Raw genomic sequence first — 22,214 nt, forward strand, 5'->3', positions numbered from 1 at the left:
TCCTATTTCAAACAAGAACTGGGACACATTGTCAATATACATAGATAATTTAGCTCTTTGATTAGGCAAAAGTTAAACAAAAAAATGGGCTTGGCATATCTGTGTTTAAGGAACGTTCACTCTTGTCTCACTTTGGTTCAGCCAGTAACGGCACAGCACATACCAGTGTCTAAACTCCTGCGAGAGTTGCCACCTTGCGGGATATGGGAGCCAATCAGCAGTGCGGATGGAGCCTGGCCTGCCATTGGTTGGCGCCCACCGGAAGCACATGCCCGCTGGGCTCAGGTGTTTGAGGCGCTACTGTGGGACGGTCAACCTTAAACGTGCGGCGCGGGTTCTGGCCCAGCAGCGGCCTCGATGACTGCCAAGCGTTCGCCAGGGAGGTGGTAGGCGGAGCCACTGACCCTGTGGTAGGTATGAGACTGGCTGAGAAGGAGTGGGCACCGCAGTCTTGTGATCCGAGCGCTCACTGGTTACGGGCCGATGCAGTTTGGGCTAGGGTTCACCCAAAGAGGAGTATCCAACCGTTCTGCTAGTAAGAGGCTCCCCTTAGCCCTAGCCTGGTGGCGTCTAGGTCCCTTAAGTGCAGCGTAAGACTGTTTCTAGTGAGGGGCCTCTCTGCAGCTTCTGTGATTTCTGTGTGGAACAGATTTTGACCCGAGCCTTCCACCCACGTTTGGCAGAAGTCAGCCTCAAAATGGGTGTGGTGGCATGGAAGAGCCCAGATTGGCAGTTTGGAAAGCTGGATTCTTACTCCAGTTTAGGGATTCAGGCATGGCAGATTCAAAGAGGGAAAGGCCATAGACATCTGGGGGTGGGGGTGGGGGGATGGGTTCATAGACCTGTAGTGATTTACCCAGGGTCATTTCATCTTGATACGTTCCACTGCGATACTTTTTCCGCTACAGCAGCAGAATCCCACTTTATCTTTTAGTCTGTGTAGTACTCATGCTCCAAATATTCTAATGAGTTCCTCCTCCCGCTTTATTGCTTCAGTTATGTGGGTTTTGTAAATCTGGAAAGCTTTATCCGTGCCTTGATTGTTCTTACCACATCCCTATTTTTATGGGCAAAATTGGAAATGGCAAATACCAGTATTTAAATGGTAAATACCAGTATTTAAAAGCATTTTACTTCCTCCTCTTTAAGCATCTGCAGTGTATCATACATTTTGTTCAACACAGGGTTGCTTAGATGTTCTTAAAAGGGACTTGTTAAAAGATTTAAAATTGCTCTTCCTCTTATCTTTCACTATCTCTCTCCACTTCTTACCAACTTGTGACTTCAAATAAGCCACTTAACTTCTGTCTGCCTCATTTTCTTCATCTGCAAAAATAGATATTAGCGGTATCTTTCTCATGTTGTAAAAATATTAATAATATATAAAGCACTTAACTATGCCTGGCCCACAGAAGCATGTATGAGTTTGTTACTCTAATCCTATTTATCATTAGAATGACTTCATTCTTGGAAGAGCGATCATTCTCATACCAGGTGTCACGTCTCTGCCCATTTCAGTAAAATTAGCGTGTAACATTATAAAAGTTTCAGGTGTACAACATTATATTTCTTATTAGTAACTAAATGTTACTAGATGCAAAATGGATTCCCTTGATATCCTTCCTAGTCTTCCTGCCCCTCCCTTACTACTGTTGTGGAATCTATTGGTTTCAAGACACTTTGAAGGTACTGGCACACCAGTGATTGAAGATGGCAGCAGTGAATGTCTTAACTGTAGTAAATATTGGTAGTTTGAACAGTGACAATGGAAATTTTCTTATAAGTGACTTGCATGTGAAATCTATTTGAGGAAAGAGTGGGTTTTTTTTTCCTTTTTAAGAAAAATGTCTGATTTCCTGAGTTATCAGTAACATTTAATAAGAATCAACCTGATTTTTCTACTTTATATAAAAATTGGAAATGATTCTTTAGCTAGTACATAGATGACATTTTGTATTTTAAAATGAGCTTTATGATTATTGTGAATGCATTTTGCTAAAAGTCTGTAAGTTTGTATTTGTGACTAAAGTTCTTTTCTCTATGGACCCTATTTAAAGGCTCACTGAATTCTGTGACTATACAGAGACTTGATAGAACTCATATAAGTAGAAATTGAATGCAGTGTTTTGAGTGAAGTTTGAAATTTAAAAGTAAGCTTCTCCTGGGTAAAGTGAGTTTCCTTACTCTGCTTTTTATCAGATCGAAAACACTTATTAATAGCTTAGTTGTTAGTTGACCCAAAGAAAATTTCTGTTTTCCCTTTAGGTGTATTATTAACATTGTTTGGGGTTTCCACATAGATTTAAAAAAATTAGGGAGATACCAACTTTGCAGGTTACTGTATGGGAAGTACTAACCTCTCTCTGAGTAATAGCTAACTTTACTTAAACAATACAGTATTTTTCAACATCAGAATGACACGAACACTTTCAATTTCTCAGTAGAGTTATAAAGAGAAAATGTGATTAAAACTGTACTGGCATGATTTCTTTAATAGTAACACTCATTTTAAACTCCATCCCCCACCTCTCGCACCCATTCTTCAAAGAGCAGGTAAATAAAACCTGGGTACTGCATTCATTAGCATTTCAAACTACATTTTTTCCTTTTTTGTTGTTTTTGTTTTATTTTTATTTTTTTGATTTTATTTTTGATTTTTTAAATTTTACATCTGAATTAGTTAGAATATAGCACAACAATGATTTCAGGAGTAGATTCGTTAGTGCCCCTTACCCATTTAGCCCATCCCCCTTCCAAAACCCCTCCCGTAACCCTCAGTTTATTCTCAGTATTTATGAGTCTTTCTGTTTTGTTCCTCTCCCTGTTTTTATATTATTTTTGTTTCCTTTCCCTTATGTTCATCTGTTTTGTCTCTTAAAGTCCTCATATGAGTGAAGTCATATGATTTTTGTCTTTCTCTGACTAATTTCACTTAGCATAATACCCTCTAGTTGCATCCACATAGTTGCAAATGACAACATTTCATTCTTTTTGATTGCCGACTAATACTCCATTGTATATATATACCACATCTTCTTTATCCATTCATCCATCGATGGACATTTGGGCTTTTTCCATACTTTGGCTATTGTTGATAGTGATGCTATAAACATTGGGGTGCATGTGTCCCTTCGAAACAGCACACCTGTGTCCCTTGGATAAATGCCTAGTAGTGCAATTGCTGGGTCGTAGGGTAGTTCTATTTTTAGTTTTGTGAGGAACCTCCATACTGTTTTCCAGAGTGGCTGCAACAGTTTGCATTCCCTACAACAATGCAAAAGAGATCCTCTTCGCATCCTCGCCAACATCTGTTGTCGCTTGAGTTGTTAATGTTAGCCATTCTGACAGGTGTGAGGGGGTATCTCATCGTGGTTTTGATTTGTATTTCCCTGATGATGAGTGATGTTGAGCATTTTTTCATGTGTCAGCTGGCCATCTGGATGTCTTCTTTGGAGAAGTGTCTATTCGTGTCTTTTGCCCATTTCTTCACTGGATTATTTGTTTTTTGGGTGTTGAGTTTGATAAGTTCTTTATAGATTTTGGATACTAATGCTTTATCTAATATGTCGTTTGCAAATATCTTCTCCCATTCTGTTGGTTGCCTTTTAGTTTTGCTGATTGTTTCCTTAGCTGTACAAAAGCTTTTTATTTTGATGAGGTCCCAGTAGTTCATTTTTGCTTTTCTTTCCCTTGCCTCTGAAGACATGTTGAGTAGGAAGTTGCTGTGGCCAAGATCAAAGAGGTTTTGCCTGCTTTCTCCTCAAGGATTTTGATGGCTTCCTGTCTTACATTAAGGTCTTTCATCCATTTTCAGTTTATTTTTGTGTATGGTGTAAGAAAATGGTCCAGGTTCATTTTTCTGCATGTCACTGTCCAATTTTCCCAGCATCACTTGCTGAAGAAACTGTCTTTATCCCATTGGATATTCTTTCCTGCTTTGTTAAAGATTAGTTGGCCATACGTTTGTGGGTCCGTTTCTGGGTTCTCTATTCTGTTTCATTGATCTGAGTGTCTGTTCTTGTGCCAGTACCATACTGTCTTGATGATTACAGCTTTGTAGTATAGCTTGAAGTCTGGGATTGTGATGCCTCCTGCTTTGGTTTTCTTTTTCAAGATCGCTTTGGCTCTTCGGGGGTCTTTTCTGGTTCCAAACAAATTTTAGGATTATTTGTTCTAGCTCTGTGAAGAATGCTGGTGTTACTTTGATAGGTATTGCATTGAATATGTAGATTGCTTTGGGTAGTATCGACATTTTAACAATATTTGTTCTTCCTATCCAGGAGCATGGAATCTTTTTCCATTTTTTTGTGTCTTCTTCAATTTCTTTCATAAGCTTTCTATAGTTTTCAGTGTATAGATTTTTCACCTCTTTGGTTAGATTTATTCCTAGGTATTTTATGGTTTTTGGTGCAACTGTAAATGGGATCAGTTCCTTGATTTCTCTTTCTGTCACTTCATGGTTGGTGTATAGGAATGCAGCTGATTTCTGTGCATTGATTTTATATCCTGCAACTTTGCTGGATTCATGAATCAGTTCTAGCAGTTTTTTGGTGGAATCTTTTGGATTTTCCATATAGAGTATCATATCATCTGCAAAAAGTGAAGGTTTGACCTCCTCCTGGCTGATTTGGATGCCTTTTATTTCTTTGTGTTGTCTGATTGCAGAGGCTAAGACTTCCAATATGGTGTTGAATAGCAGTGGCGAGAGTGGACATCCCTGTCTTGTTCCTGACCTTAGGGGGAAAGCTCTCAGTTTTTCCCCATTGAGGAGGATATTAGCGTTGGGTCATTCATATATGGCTTTTATGATCTTGAGGTATGCTCCTTCTATCCCTACTTTCTTGAGGGTTTTTATCATGAAAGGATGCTGTATTTTGTCAAGTGCTTTCTCTGCATCTATTGAGAGGATCATATGGTTCTTGTCCTTTCTTTTATTGATGTGATGAATCACGTTAATTGTTTTGCAGATATTGAACCAGCCCTGCATCCCAGGTATAAATCCCACTTGGTTGTGGTGAATAGTTTTTTTAATTTATTGTTGGATCTGGTTGGCTAATATCTTGAGGATTTTTGCATCCATGTTCATCTGGGAAATTGGCCTATAGTTCTCCTTTTTAGTGGGGTCTCTGTCTGGTTTTGGAACCAAGGTAATGCTGGCTTCATAGAAAGAGTTTGGAAGTTTTCCTTCCATTCCTATTTTTTGGAACAGTTTCAAGAGAATAGGTGTTAACTCTTCCTTAAATGTATGGTAGAATTCCCCTGGAAAGCCATCTGGCCCTGGACTCTTGTTTTTTGGCAGATTTTTGATAATTAATTCGATTTCCTTACTGGTTATGGGTCTGTTCAAATTTTCTATTTCTTCCTGTTTCAGTTTTGGTAGTGTATATGTTTCTCGGAATTTGTCCATTTCTACCAGATTACCCATTTTATTGGCATATAATTGCTCATAATATTGTCTTATTATTGTTTTTATTTCTGTTGTGTTGGTTGTGATCTCTCCTCTTTCATTCTTGATTTTATTTATTTGGGTCCTTTCCTTTTTCTTTTTGATCAAACTGGCTAGTGGTTTATCAATTTTGTTAATTCTTCCAAAGAACCAGCTTCTGGTTCTTTCATTGATCTGTTCTACTGGGTTTTTTTTTGGTTTCGATAGTGTTAATTTCTGCTCTTATCTTTATTATTTCCTGTCTTCTGCTGGTTTTGGGTTTTATTTGCTGTTCTTTTTCCAGCTCCTTAAGGTGTAAGGTTAGGTTGTGCACCAGAGATCTTTCTTCTTTCTTTAGGAAGGCCTGGATTGCTATATGGTTTCTTCTTATGACCTCCTTTGCTGCGTCCCAGATGTTTTGGGTTGTGGTGTTATCATTTTCATTGACTTCCATATACTTTTTAATTTCCTCTTTAACTTTTTGGTTAGCGCATTCATTCTTTAGTAGGATGTTCTTCAGTCTCTAAGTATTGGTTACCTTTCCAAATTTTTTCTTGTGGTTGATTTCGAGTTTGATAGTGTTGTGGTCTGAAAATATGCACGGTATGATCTCGATCTTTTTGTACTTACTTAGGGCTGGTTTGTGTCCCAGTATATGGTCTATTCTGGAGAACATTCCATGTGCACTGGAGAAGAATGTATATTCTGCTGCTTTAGGATGAAATGTTCTGAATATATCTGTTAAGTCCATCTGGTCCAGTGTGTCATTCAAAGCCATTGTTTCCTTGTTGACTTTTTGATTAGATGATCTGTCCATTGCTGTGAGTGGGGTGTTGAAGTCTTCTACTATTATGGTATTACTATCTATGAGTTTCTTTATGTTTGTGATTAATTGATTTATATATTTGGGTGCTTCCACATTTGGCACATAAATTTTACAATTGTTAGGTCTTCTTGGTCTATAGACCCCTTGATTATAATATAATGCCCTTCTGCATCTCTGGATACAGTATTTATTTTAAAGTCTAGATTGTCTGATGTAAGTATGGCTACTCCGGCTTTCTTTTGTTGACCATTAGCATGATAGATGGTTCTCCATCCCCTTATTTTCAAACTGAAGGTGTCTTTAGGTCTAAAGTGGGTCTCTTGTAAACAGCATATAGATGGATCTTATTTTCTTATCCATTCTGTTACCCTATGTCTTTTGATTGGAGCATTGAGTCCATTGATGTTTAGAGTGAGTACTGAAAGATATGAATTTATTGCTATTATGATGCTTGTAGAGTTGGAGTTTCTGGTGGGTTCTCTGGTCCTTTCTAATCTTTGTTGCTTTTGGTATTTTTTTATTTATATATATGTATTTTCATCTTTTCTCCTCAGAGAGTCTCTCTTAAAATTTCTTGTAGGGCTGGTTTAGTGGTCACAAACTCCTTTAATTTTTGTTTGTCTGGAAAACTTTTTATCTCTCCTGCTATTTTGAATGACAGCCTTGCTGGATAAAGAATTCTTGGCTGCATGTTTTTCTGATTCAACACACTGAATATATCCTGCCACTCCTTTCTGGTCTGCCAAGTTTCTGTGGATAGGTCTGCTGCAAACCTGATCTGTCTTCCCTTGTATGTTAGGGACTTTTTTTCCCTTGCTGCTTTCATGATTCTCTCCTTGCCTGAGTATTTTGTGAATTTGACTATGATATGCCTTGTTGATGGTAGGTTTTTGTTGAATCTAATGGGGGTCCTCTGTGCTTCCTGGATTTTGATGTCTGTGTCTTTCCCCGGGTTAGGAGTTTTCCACTATGATTTGCTCACATGACCCTTCTACCCCTATCTTTTTCTCTTTCTCTTCTGGGACCCCTATGATTCTGATGTTCCTTTTTAATGAGTCACTGATTTCTCTAATACTTAAATCGTGCTCTTCTGCCTTAATCTCCCTCTTTTTTTCTGCTTCATTATTCTCTGTAAGTTTGTCCTCTATATCACTGATTCTCTGTTCTGCCTCATTGATCCTTGCCACCGCTGCATCCATCCGTGATTGCAGCTCAGTTATAGCATTTTTAATTTCATTCTGGCTATTTTTTACTTCTTTTATCTCTGCAGAAAGGGATTCTAATCTATTTTCAACTCCAGCTAGTATTCTTATCGTGGTTCTAAATTCTGGTTCAGACATCTTGCTTGTATCTGTGTTGGTTAAATCCTTGGCTGTCGTTTCTTTGTGCTCTTTCTTTTGGGGTGAATTCCTGCTGAATTCTGTGGTTCAGGTTGTGCAGATTGTTGTGTTAATCCTCCAATCAGTTTTCTAGGTGTGTAGGATGGTTTAGTGTTGGCCTGGCTGTATTTCATGGATGCGAGACACACAGAAACTTCCATGCTGTTCTGCCATCTTGGCTCCTCTCCATATTTTTTCCAAGTTGAAATTATTTCAATTTTTACATAATTGTAGTTAGAGGAGGCATTTATTTAGTTATGCAACAAAGTTTTCGGTACTTTTAACCAAAATATCTTTGTACAAATTTTATTGTATGTGTCTATCACTGTATAATAAAATAAAATCTTCCCTATTTACAACTGTATATTTTGCACTGCATTGGTGTTGAACACATACAAATGCTGACTGAACTCAATATTACTTGATTGCTTTGAGATAATGCTTGGTCTAACATGGTAGATGTGTTTATAGCTGAAAGTAAAGTAAATGAGAAATTATGTGTTACATATAGCCTGCTGTGGCCTCATTCTTTTCTGTATGATTTTTAATTTTACAGTTTTATCTATTATTGCAGGCATATAAGTGCTTATAATATCACAATTAAACACCTTTCCACTTTGTTCTATCCTTATTTTTAAATGAGGGGATACCAAATTAGAAATATATGCTTTGCATCATGTTTTGCACATGCCCTTTTTGGAAGTGAAAATTAAAAATAGAATATAATTGACCTAGATAAATCACTATAGTTGTGTGAAGGCTGAAGTAAAACCAGGCTTATACCATAGTATAAGTTCCTGAAGTAGCTATAGCTAGAAATTTAAAATAAACCTGTTACATGAGATGATGTCTTTATAAAATTAGGTGCTAGAGTATATTTGGTTTTGAGCAGTCAGACTTTAAAGGATGCATACTTTAAATTACCTTTTTTAATATAATTAGTATTCATTTTAAAATGGTGGAATTTTTTTTCCCAGTTTTGCAAATCTGATATATATATACACACACACACACACACACACGGTGTGTGGTTTAATGTTTCATTGCAGGATAGAAGGGGAGATGCTAAAGCAGGTGAGAAGATCTTTATTCAGAAATGTGCTCAGTGCCACACAGTGGAAAAAGGTGGAAAACACAAGACTGGTCCAAATCTCTGGGGCCTTTCTGGCCCTGGACAAAAAACAGGACAAGCACCAGGATTTTCTTTTCCGATGCTAACAAAAACAAAGATAAAAACTAGGCAGTTGTGGGAGAGAACTAGAAACTTTGTAGCAAAGAGAAAAGACATGATTTGATATAATTCTCTAGTTTGCTGCATTAAAAATAAAATCATCATGTTTACATTACTGAAATACTGGTTTATATCATAAGATCTATGTTTAGATACCTGGTTTCTTTTTGATCACACAGGTTTTTACCTATACAAGGTATTTCATTTTATGCAGTACATCCATGTTGAAAAGCATGAGCTAAATTAAAAAGATCAAACCATATTTTAATGGCATAATGGTAGTTTTCTATTTGTAGTAGTGATTTCTATTTGTAGTAGTGGGAGGATGTTATAAAATAGTTTGAAAAAGTATATTCCGTGATTTCTTTGTTGGTGGAAGGTGGGTGGATGGCAGTTAACATGAGAAAGCATTTTAGGGTTAAAATTAAAAATGGTTAGAAAAGACTATAATATCTTTGCAAAGAAATTTGTTATTCCCAGATATATGTGTACATACATACATATCATTAACATTTACCTCAAAAATAGGGTACAACTCAAAATAGACTGTAACTCTATTTTGAATTGTTCTTGGAGGCTTGCATTTCTTACTGGCCCAATTTCAGATCAGTACAACACTACTGTTTGGAAAGGTTTTTATTTTATTTTGTTTTTGTTTCTTTTTATTCTTTTTATTGAGGTGAAATTCACACCTCATAGCATTAGCCATTTTTAAAATTTATTTACTTTTATTTTAGAGAGAGCTTGCACAAGTCAGGGAGAGGGGCAGAAGGTGAGAGAGAGAATCTTAAGCAGGCTCCACACTCAGCACAGAGCCTGACCCCAGGCTCAATCCCATGACCATGGGATCACGACCTTAGCCAACATCAAGAGTCAAATCCTCAACCAACTGAGCCACCCAGGTGCCCCAACATTAGTCTTTTAATTAATTAATTTATTTATGTTTGTTTATTTTTTGCGAGAGAGGGAGAGAGAGAACATGAGTGGGGAGGGACAGAGAGAGAGGGAGACAGAGGATCCAAGGTGAGCTCTGTGCTGATAGCAGTGAGCCAGATGCAGGGCTCAAACTTACAAACTGCGAGATCATGACCTGAGCCGAAGTCAGACACTTAACTGACTGAGTCACGAGACGCCCCAACATTAGCTATTTTAAAGTGTACAAGTCAGTAACATTTAGGGTATCACAATATTGTGTAATCAACACCTCCTTGTAGTTTCAAAACTTTTTCATTACTCCAGAAGAGCTCCTGTACCCATTAATCACTCCCCATTTTCTCCTACCCTTAATCAACCTCTAATCTGCCTCCTATTTGTATGGATTTGCCTACATAGTCTTAAAAAAGAAATCATAAAATATGAGCTTTTGTATCTGGCTTCTTTCACTTGGCATGTTTTCAAGGTTCACTGAAGTTGTAGCATGTATCAGTGCTTCATTCCTTTCTGTGGCTAATCATATTCCATTGAATGTATATATCACAATTTGTTTATCCATGTATCAGTTGATGAATATTTGGATTGTTTCCACCTTTTGCCTCTTGTGATAGTGTTGCTATGAATATTTGTGAATAAGCATTTGTTTGAGTCCCTGTTTTCAGTTCTTATGTATATGTATATGTATATGTATATGTATATGTATATGTATATGTATATGGTGGGCCATTTGTTAAATCTATATTTAACTTTTTGAGGAAATACCAAATTGTTTTCCACAGTAGCTTTGCCATTTTACATTCCCATCAGTAATGTAGAATTCCTGTTTCTCTATATCCTCTCCAATGCTTGTTCTTTTCTTTTCTTTTTAAAATTGTCATCTTAGGGGCACCTGGGTGGCTCACTTGGTTAAGCTTTCAACTTGGCTCAGGTCATGATCTTGTGGTTTGTGAGTTCGAGCCCCACGTCGGGCTCTGTGCTGACAGCTTGGAGCCTGGAGCCTGCTTTGGATTCTGAGTCTCCATCTCTCTCTACCCCTCCCCACTGTGCTCTGTCTCTCTCTGTCTGTCAAAAATAAGTAAAATGTAAAAAAATAAATAAATAAAATTGCCATCCTAGTGGGTGTGAAGTGGTATCTCACAATTTTGCTTTCCATTTTGTTAATGAATGATGATGTTGAACATGTGGTAACGTGCTTTGTTAAAAAGAAAACCACAGGGGCGCCTGGGTGGCGCAGTCGGTTGAGCGTCCGACTTCAGCCAGGTCACGATCTCGCGGTCCGTGAGTTCGAGCCCCGCGTCAGGCTCTGGGCCGATGGCTCGGAGCCTGGAGCCTGTTTCCGATTCTGTGTCTCCCTCTCTCTCTGCCCCTCCCCCGTTCATGCTCTGTCTCTCTCTGTCCCAAAAATAAATTAAAAAAAAAAAAACGTTGAAAAAAAAAAAATTTAAAAAAAAAAAAAAAAAAAAAAAAAAAAAAAAAAGAAAACCACAGACCCAAAATGGAGTCACTTGTGGTAGGCACAGGACACCAAACCATGGCTTAGTACCTAACCTAATTGTAGTTTCAACCTTTGCCAGGAATGTAATCTTAACCAGTTAGTCTGGAATTTCCTGGTGGGCACTGGTAAGGTAATCCACCTGGTTTGTTCCCCAAAAGGAGGTGACCTTTCCTGAAATAATTCTTCCTTGTTGTTATTATGACTTCCTTTTCCTGCCTTTAAAAACCTTTCCCTTTCTGTTGCCCTTTGAACTCCTTTCTACATGCTGCCTGATTCATAAATCATTGAATAAAGCCAATTTGATCCTTAAATTCACTCAGTTGAAATTTTTCTGTTTAACAACTTGTTGGCCATTTGTATATTTGGAAAAATGTGTATTCATGTCCTCTGCCTATTTTTTATTTGAAGTGTTTGTCTTTTTTCTTGTAAGAGTTCTTTATGTATTCTGGACACTAAACCCTCATCGAATAGGAGATTTTCAAATATTTTCTTTTATTCTGTAGTTTGTTTTCATTTGGTTGATAAGGTCCTTTGACGCACAGAAGTTTTTAATTTGCATAAAGTCCATTTATCTATTTTTTGGTTGGTATTTTCTTGGTACCAAATCTATGAATCTATCACCAAATCTAAGGTCCTACTAAAGATTTACCCTTGTGTATTCTTCAAATACTTTTATAGTTTTGGCTCTTATATTTAGATTGTTGACCCATATTCATTTGATTTTTGATAGTGAGGAAATAGTTCAATTTCATTCTTTTTCATGTGGTTATCTAGTTATCCCAACTCCATTTCTTGAAAGATGATTATTTCCCAGTTGAGTGGTCTTGATACCCTTGTTGAAAAACAGACTGGCCATATATGTTGGGGCTTGCTGCTGCATATTCAATTCTATTTTTATTACTGTTTTTATTACTGTAGTTTTGTAGTAAGTTTTGAAATTAGGAAGTGTGGAGCCCTCCAGCTGTGTTTTTCTTTTTTGATATTATTTTAACCGTTCAGGGCCTTTTGCAATTCTGTGAATTTGCGGATCACCTTCCTCATTTCTGCAAAAATTTTGGAATTTTTGATAGAGATTGCATTGTATCTATAGATTGTTTTGGGGGTATTGCCATTTTAGCAACACTAATGTTCCAATGTATGAACATGGGATGACTTTCCATTTATTTAGATCTCTTTTCATTTCTTTAAGCAATGTTTTGTAATTTTCAGTGTATGAGTCTTTCACTTCCTGGGTTAAATTTTTCCTAAGTATTTTATTATTTTAGAAACTATTATAAATAACATTGTTTTCTTAATTTTCTTTTTGGATTGTTCATTGCTTGTATATAAAACACAACTGACCTTTGTATGTTGACCTTGCACCCTGCTTTGCTGAATTTGTTAGTCCAGTAGATTTTTGTGGCTCCTTTGGGATTTTCTATATTTAGAATCATATCATCTGTGAATAGAAGTGGTTTTACTTCTTCCTTTCCAATTTGGATGGCTGTCATTTCTTATTATTCCCTAATTGATCAGGCTAGGACTTCTAGTGGAATTCTGAGTAGAACTGGTAAAAATGTTCCTGATCTTAGAGGGAAAGTTTTTAGCTTTTCACCTTGGGTATGATATTATCTGGGGGTTTCCAAAAATCCCTGTTTTCATGTTAGGCAACTTATCTTTTATTCTTAGTTTACAGAGTGTTTATGTCATGAAAGAATATTAGAATTTGTCAATTTTTTTTTCTGCAGGTATTGAAACAATCATCTATTCTTTTTCCTTTTGCTCTATTAATGTGTTATGCTAAGGTAATTGATTTTCTTATATTGAATCATCCTTGCATTCCTGGGATAAATCCCATTTGGCCATAGTGTATAATTCTTTTAATGTGAGTTGGATTTAGTTTGCTAGTATTTTGTTGAGGATTTTTGCATTAGTGACAAGAGTTACTGGTTTGTAGTTTTCTTGTGGTGTCTTTGTCTGGCTTTGGTGTTTGGAGAAGTTTAAAATACAGATTATTGCAACTGTAAGTACTCTTCATACATGATTTGAATTTGGTATTTTAAAATTTCTTAATCGGTTTTATAGTGCTTGTATTATGCTTATTTGAGCTTTGTGGACTATATTGTAGGAGAAGGGTTTAAAAAGAGGAGTTGGCATTTTGTGCACAATGTTTTTTGTTTGAGTGCACATGTAATAGCTTCATTTTGTCAAAAGAGGGATTCTGTTTATTTTAACCTGTGTTAATATTTCTAGTAAGATAGTGTCTTGGGTTGGTCTTAGCCTATCTATAGTGATGTTATTGACTAGAAATGCCTGGGAACACTCACCTGGGCCCATACTACTTGTAGTGAGCCCCTACAGACATCTCCCCAACCAAAGTTGGTGATGTGGCTGGACCAGGCCTTGTGGTTCTTATTATGATGGCAAGACACACCTCATCAGCAACTATCAGGGAACTTTGAAAAGACAAGATTTATTACTCACAACTCCTGGAGGTTAGATGGCATGCCTGGGACCACCCAGTGAGGTTGAGAGGAGAGAGAGCACGCGAGAGAAACAGAGAGAGAGCAAGCTAGTGAGCAGGTCTAGCGTTCTGCTTTTATTGGAGTCAAGGGTGGGGTGCCTAGGGTTTTGCAGGTTCACTCTTTATTGGTGAATTTAAAACATAAGGGTGGGAATTAAAGCATGGGAAGGGGAAAACAAGCAGTCCTCAAATGTAGTTATCTAAGTCTACCAGAGCTTTCTAAAAAGGGGGGTTAACTTCATGGGTAGAGGACCCTGGCTGTTTATGTACTCACGTAACTGGCAATGTGTTTACTCAAACTGGATGTTTTTGAAGTGGATGCCATGGTAAACAAAAGTTTAATGTCAGGCATTTATATTATAGTCAAAAAAGCTAATTGTCAGGTGCTTACACTGCAGATAGGTGAGATACAGTGAAATTTTTGTTATTTAGAATATTGGGAAAAGGGACCTGTGGATACTCAAATGGTTTGGTTAAAACAAAATTAGCACATGCAGGGTTTTCACAGCTTTTTTGGTGAAAATAAGATTTTTTTTGTCTTTCTGAAATGTTGGGAGCAATACAGTTTAGTAGGATGGAGAGCTAGCAAAACCCTTGGTCCCAGACTTCTCTTGGGTTTCCAAGCAAACCAGGGTAAAGTGGGGTGGAGAATATATGTAAACACTTGAGGACTATATTGGATTCTTAGGGCTGCTGTACCAAAGTACCATAAATTGGGTGGCTTAAAATAGCAGAAACTTATATTCTCACAGTTCTGGAGGCTAGAAGTACAAAATCAAAAGTACAAAATCAAAAGGCTAGAAGTACAAAATGTTTGCAGGGCCATACTCTCTCTGAAACCTGTAAGACAATCCTTCCTTGTTTCTTCCTAGTTTCTGGTAATTTGTCATTTATCTTGGTGTTTTGGGTCTATAGCTGCATAACTCCAATGTCTGTCGTTTCATGATCCCTGTGTGTCTCTGTCTTCACGTGGCTATCTTATAAGAATACCAATCATATTAGGTTGGGAGCTCATCCTACTGCAGTATGACCTCATTTCAAGTTACCTAATCACAGCTGCAGTGACCGTATTTCCAAACAAAGCCATATTCTGAGGTAGTAGGGGTTAGGACCTCAGCGTATCTTTATTCAGAGAACACCCATATATACATATAAAATAAATACATAGATAATGATAAAAATATATATTAAAACAAAATACAATAAAACTTAATCTTTGGTCAAGGGTGCTTTAGAATCTTTTTAAACCTCATTGTAATTGTTTTTAACACAATGTCATTGTGTTTGTGTGTGCAAAAATACTGGTTAATAGGTATTCTATAATAAAGAATTTGTCTGGTCTTTGTTCCAGGTTCCTAGATGGGAATCTGAAAACCTTAGAATTTCCCAAGTGATAGGAGTGTTTCTTTTATGCAAGTTTGGGCCCTGGGACCACCACCTGAGTTTATGCTAATGAGGGGACTTATGGTAGGCTCCTAGATAGTTTCTGGATGGAGGTGGCCAAGCTTGAAAGACCAGCTATGTGATTAGAGAGTTGGAGCTTTGGGCTAGGTGATATCAGTCCAACTTCCAGGGTTAGGGGATAGTTGCTGCAAATTGAGTTCTGTCGCATGGCTAATGTTTCACTAGGTATTCTTTGTTTTTTTTTAAATGTTTATTTATTTTAAGAGAGAGAGTGAGAGAGTGTGAGCATGGGAGAGAGAGAGGGAGAGAGAATCCCAAGTAGGCCCTGCACTGTCAGAGTGGAGCCTGATCTGGAGCTTAATCCCACAAACCATGAGATCATGAAATCAGGAGTTGGACACTTAACTGACCAAGCTGCTTAAGCACCCCTCAATAGGTATTCTTACATAATAAAACCCCCATAAAAGCTCTGGACACTTTAATTGGAAGCGCTGGTTGAGGTTCCTGATTGGTGAGCATATCAGTGTAGTAGAAGAGTGATGAGTCTTGATTCTCTAGGGACAGGACCCAGAAGCTCTGTGTTTGAGACTTTCCCAGACTTCATTATATGGATCTCTTTATCTTGCTGGTCCTGATTTGCATCCTTTATGTTAAACCTGTAATTAAAAGTATAGTGTTTTCCTGAGTTCTGGAAAATTGTTCTAGCAAGTTATCAAACTTGAGAGGATCCTGAGAACCCTCTAATTTATAGCCAGTTGATTAGAATTTTGGGTGGCCTGGGACCCCAAACTTGCACCTGGTGTCTGAAGTGAGGGCAGAATTGCTGGGGACTCTGGAGTCAGTTTTCATTCCAGGCAATAAGTGTCAGAGTTGAATTGCATTTATTGCAATAGGATTTCTCATTGATAGACTGTTGAATAAATAAGTCTGAAACTTAGATTTATTATTTGAATGTGGTTCTTTAGTTATTAAAGTAACATCTTCCTATAGTGTCATTTTATTATTTTATTATCACATTATAAGAGCACTCAACTTTTGAGTCCTAACTTGTAGACTAGTTATAACCTAACATTTATTTCTCTAGCTGCCAATTTTATTGCTTGTTAGCATTGATTACAAATAATATTAAAACTTACTACAAATATATCTCTTATTATAGATTGTTGTCAAAGATTAAAAGCTGCGTAGAAGGTTTGGCTTTAACATTATTTAAGAATTAGAAATAAAATTTCCCTAAGTCAGATCAGTTAAGTAATATTTGTGACTTATTTGGGGATATAATATTGCTATTTGTTTGACTGATTACATAAGAATAATAAGTAGCAGAATGAAATTGGATTCCTATATTATACCACTTATAAAAATTAACTTGAAATGGGTAAAAGACTTAATTAAATTTAAGTATTGAAATTATAAAACTCCTAGAAGAAAACATCTTATTTTTAAAAATTTTTTTAAAGCTTTATTTATTTTTGAGAGAGAGAGAGAGAGAGAGAGGGAGAGCAAGCATGAGTGGGGGAGGAGCAGAGAGAGAGGGAGACATAGGATCTGAAGTAGGCTCCAGGCTCTGAGCTGTCAGCACAGAGCCCAATGCGGGGCTTGAACCCACAAACCGTGAGATCATGACCTGAGCCGATGTCGGATGCCTAACCAACTGAGCCACCCAGGTGCTCCAGGAAAAATCTTCTTGGCATTGATCTTTGTAATGATCTTCTGGGTATGACACCAAAAGCACAAACAACAAGAACAATAATCATTAAGTGGGACTGCGTCAAACTAAAAAGCTCCTGCACAGCAAAAGAAACAGTGAACAAAATGAACAGCAACCTATGTAATGGAAGAAAATATTTGTAAATTATATATCTGAAAGTCTTTGTAAGTTATATGTACACAATTGGGAACTAAACCCCAGCACACAATGGGCAGGGGTTGATATTCAAAATCTATAAAGAACTGATGCAACTCAGTAGTGAAAAAGCAAACAACCCAAATAAAAAAATGGGCAGAGGAACTGAATAGACATTTTCCCAAAGAAGGCATATAAATGGACAACAGGTACATGAAAAGGTGTTCAATGTCACTAATTATCAGGGACATGCAAGTGAAAACCACAGTGAGATATCACCTCATGCCTGTTAGAATTGGTATCATCAAAAAAGACAAGAAATAACAAGTGTTGGCAAAGGTGTGGAGAACAGGAAACACTTGTGCACTGGTGGTGGAAGTATAAATTAGTGCAGCCATTATGGAAAACAGTGTGGAGATTCCTCAAAGATTAAAAATAGAACTACCATATGATCTAGTAATCTCATCTCTTGGTATGTATCCAAAGGAAATGAAATAGGATCTGGAAGAGATATCTGCCCCCCATGTTCATTGCAGCATTATCCACAATAATACTGGTTAAAAACCTAAGTGTTTATCATCAGATGAATAGAGAAAGAAGATTGTGGTAAATGTATACATTGGAATATTCAGCCATGAGAAAGAAGGAAATCCTGCCATTTGCAAAAGCTTAGATGAACCTTCAAGGCATTATGCTGAATGAAATAAGTTACAGGAAAAAATACTGTTTAATATCAATTATGTGTGGAATCTTAAAAAGTCAAACCCAGGGAGTTTTAGGAAAATGGCAGAGTGAGAAGATCCTGAGCTCACCTCATCCCATGGATACACTGAGATAACAGCTATATCTATGCAAATAACTCTGAAAACAACCTGAAGATTGGCAGAACAGACCTTCCACAGCTAATCATAGAGAGAAGGCCACATCAAAAAGGTTAAGAGGAGTGGAAACACAATTGGGAACTAAACCCCCAGCACACAATAGGCGAGACATCACAAACACAGAGACGTGAGAGGATCAGACTCCACACCAGGCACTCCTGGCACAGAGGACTTGAACTGGAAGACAAATCCCCATAATACCTGGCTTTGAAAATCAGTGGCTTAACTCCAGGAACTTCAACTTCAACAAAGATGTTTAAAACATAAAAGAAGCAGTCAGAGCTGAGAATTCAATAATTGAGATTAAAAAAATGCACCAGAGGGAATCAAGAGCAGATTAGAGGAGGCAAAGGAACTATCAGCCATCTGGAAGACAGGGTGATGGAAAGCCACTAAGCTGAATAGCAAAAAGGCAAAAGAATAATAAAAAATGAGAATAGGTTAAAAAACCTCTGCAACATCATCAAGCATAATAACATTCACATTATAGGGATTGCAGAAGGAGGAGAGAGAAAGGGGTAGAAAACTTATTTGAAGAAATAATAGCTGAAAACTTCCCTAACCTGGGGAAGGAAACAAACATCCAGATTCAAGAAGCACAGAGGGCCTCTAACAAGATGAGCCCAAGGAGGTCCACACCAAGACACAAAATAATTAAAATGGAGACAAGTGCTGATAAACAGAATTTTAAAAGCAGCAAAAGAAAAGAAAAACAGTTACATACAAGGGAAACCTCATAAAGCTATCAGCTGATTTTTTTCAGCATAAACTTTTTAGGCCAGAAGGGAGTAGCATGATGTATTCAAAATGCTGAGAGGAAAAAACCTACAACTAAGAATATTTTACCCAGTAAGGTTATCATTCAGAACAGAAGGAGAGATAGTTTCCCAGATAAACTCGACTGAAAAAAAAAAAAAAAGTTAAAGGAGTTCATCAGCACTAAACAAGCCTTATAAGAAGTATTAAAGAGAATTCTTTAATTGAAAATATCATAACTAAAAATTATGACAGGAAAAAATTTCAGAGGTAAAAGGAAACATATAGTTGAGGTAGTAGATTAATCACTTGCAAAGCCAGTATGGAGTTTAAAACACAAAAGTAGTAAAAATCAATTATGTCTACAAAAACTAGCCAAGAGATACACAAAACAAAAATAATATGACATCATATATGTAAAAACATGGAGGAGAGAGTAAAAATTTAATGCTTTTAGAATGTGTTTAGACTTAAGGGACCATCAACTTAATATAGACTGCTATACACATAAGCTGTTCTGTGTGAATCTAATGTTCTGTCTGAATTTGTGGTAACCACAAATTAAAAACCTGTAATAATGCACAAAATAATAAAGAGAAAAGAATCTAAATGTAACAATAAAGAAAGCCATTGAACTACAAGGGAAGAGAGCAAACAAGAAAGGAATAGAGAAGACCTGTAAAAACAACCAGAAAACAATGAACAGAATGGCAATAAGTATGCAGCCAATCAGTAATTACTTCAAATGTTAGTGAACCAACTGCTGCAATCAAAAGGCATACAGTGACTGAATGGATAAAAAAAATTAAGACCCACTTATATGTTGCCTACAACAGATACTTTATTTAAAAACATTTTCTAAAAAAAATATTTATTTATTATTGAGAGACAGAGAGACGGAGCATAAACATGGGAGGGGCAGAGAGAGGGGGAGACACAGAATCTGAAGCAGGCTCAGGCTCTGAGCTGTCAGCACAGGGCCCCAAGCGGGGCTTGAACTCACAAACTGCAAGATCATGACCTGAGCCAAAGTTGGACGCCCAACCGACTGAGCCACCCACGTGCCCCAAGAGATACTCACTTTAAATGTAAGGACATACACAGACTGAAAGTGGAGGGTTGGAAAAAGATATTCCATGCAAATGGAAATCAAAAGGCAGACTGTGTTTTCTTCTTTAATCCTGGCTCCTCTGACCCTTCGTGGTGTCAAATTGAATTTAGGAAGATTTTCACAGCCAGCTTCATAGTCAGAGGACTATGACTTACCCCTTAGGATTTACCACCTACTTTGGAGAACTCTTCTTTTGAGATCATTAGTGACAGATGTCCTCTTAACTCCGTCCAGGTTTTATATTTTTGGTAGTCTTCTAATTATATTAAGTTTGATAAATTTTATCAAAAGTGAAGTTAGTATTTCTGTCTCTCTTTGTCCATATTCTTTTTGACTGGTTTTAGAAAGGAAAAAAAGAAGAGACAGCCTTTCAGTCTCATTATAAAACTGGATTCCTGAAACCATAGGTTTTTGATAGAGATTTGGATAGAGGCAACTTGTTATGATTGGAAGAAAAAACATGAAAATGAGTTAGCAGTCACCATTCTTAACTCTAAATAGTCTGTATCTTAGGGCAAGTTCTTCTTCTCTCTTTGGGTCATTTATTCATCTTCAAAATGAGGGGTTGGATTAATTTCTAAGGCCTCTTCTAGAAGGAACTTTGATTCTAGGAGAATAGGGTACTGCTTATGTCCAACATGTCTGGGGTTGGAAGTTTATTCCTGTACCTTAGGCCATGCTAAATAGCATGTGAGTATTAGATTTCTATAGGGAACCCTAAGACTAGAACACCAAAGACTAACTTTGGAATTTTCTTGTAGATCAGAAACTGTAAGTATTCCCAGTTGTAATAGTTTTCCTATTGAATCCAGGAATAATCTTCTGTTCAAATATGTGGGTCACATCTGAAAGTAAACCTTACAAATTTAACTACACAAACTTAAAACTTATTTTCACCTCTGTAGGTATTATCTGGGGAGAGGAAACTCTGATAGAATATTTAGAGAACCCAAAGAATATATCCCTGGAACTAAAATGGTCTTTGCTGGTCTTGAAGAGTGAGAGAGAAGATCTTATTCAGTATTTGAAACAGGCAACATCTTCATGAAATGCTCTTGCACCTTAAAAATACCAGTTATAAACCAATAGTTCCAGTTTCAAATATTGCATGTTTAAGGAAGTCATATTTGATCTTTTTTGATCAGCCTGTAGTAAGTTTAACATTTAAAAATAAAAGTTGATGGAACGCCTGGGTGGCTCAGTCGGTTAAGCGTCCGACTTCAGCTCAGGTCACGATCTCATGGTCCATGAGTTCGAGCCCCGCGTTGGGCTCTGTGCTGACAGTTCAGAGCCTGGAGCCTGCTTCGGATTCTGTGTCTCCCTCTCTCTCTGCTCCTCCCCCATTCATGCTCTGTCTCTCTCTGTCTCAAAAATAAATAAACATTTAAAAAAATAAATAAAAGTTGAAATTTTTGATTGTGTGTAATCTATGATCAAATGCCCTTCAGAGTCAGAACTGACTTTTGTCTGCAGACTAGGGATGTTGATAAGACCAGCATGAGGAAGAGAGGGAAGAGAACTGAAATCTATTGTGCTTCAGTAGTCTCTACATGCACAAAATATTTTATAAGCCTAGCAACTGCTATTGATGATGGAGATATTTCCACATACTTACTTCTCTATAATTTAAATGTAAATGTAGCAGACATTAGCTTTAGTTTTCATTAAGCTATGTTTGGTTATTTGTTTGCTTTTTATTATATCTTTATTATATTTATAGCTATAACTTCATTATAAGTAACTTTAAGAAAAAATAAGGAAATTGAAGTCAAATATTTGGTCTTATCTTAGGAATATTATTGGAACAAAAAGCAAATTGTTGACCATGTGTGACATAAAATAAAACCTAGAGAGAAGGAGAAAAGCATGTTCTATGTTAATAAGCATTTATGTCACATAACATGTAATATGTTTGCATTAATCTTTTTAGATTAATCCTTTTTAATCCTGAGTAATGTGAGGCTGGACTGAAGAGAGGGATAGCATGTACCCTTTTGAGAAAGAGGATGAATAAAAAAGACAACCCTCACCATTAGTGTGGAAAGGCTTCCCACCTCACAGGAATTGGCTATGAGTCATGGTGGAACAGGTCCACCACAGGGCCTGTATACAAGGGAATGGTGGCTCGGTGTGGTGTGAAGTGGCCCCTGAATTGGCTATGCAGTCCTATAAACACTCCATTACCCAAATGTAGGGCCCAATGCAGGAAAGGGAAGGTATTTCCTTACCAAAAAGGTGGGTAATGGACTCAGTCGGTCAGGGGTCATTATGGGTGAGAATAGGATATCCATTCTCTAATTTCCACTTCACAACAACACCCCTGTAAGATGGATTTTACCTTCTCAGGGCTGCCTGGATGACTCAGTCGGTTAAGCATCCACCTTCTGCCATGATTTCATGGTTTATGAGTTTGAGCCCCATGTC

General features: G+C 37.2%; 1 pseudogene; it reads left to right on the forward strand.

Moving 5' to 3' along the window:
* The first annotated feature begins 416 nt into the window (after positions 1-416).
* Positions 417-20,838, forward strand: LOC131490404 (cytochrome c 2-like; annotated as a pseudogene).
* The last annotated feature ends 1,376 nt before the right edge of the window (positions 20,839-22,214 follow it).

The sequence above is a fragment of the Neofelis nebulosa genome, chromosome 2, assembly GCF_028018385.1.
Source record: "Neofelis nebulosa isolate mNeoNeb1 chromosome 2, mNeoNeb1.pri, whole genome shotgun sequence".
NCBI classification, from domain to species: domain Eukaryota; kingdom Metazoa; phylum Chordata; class Mammalia; order Carnivora; family Felidae; genus Neofelis; species Neofelis nebulosa.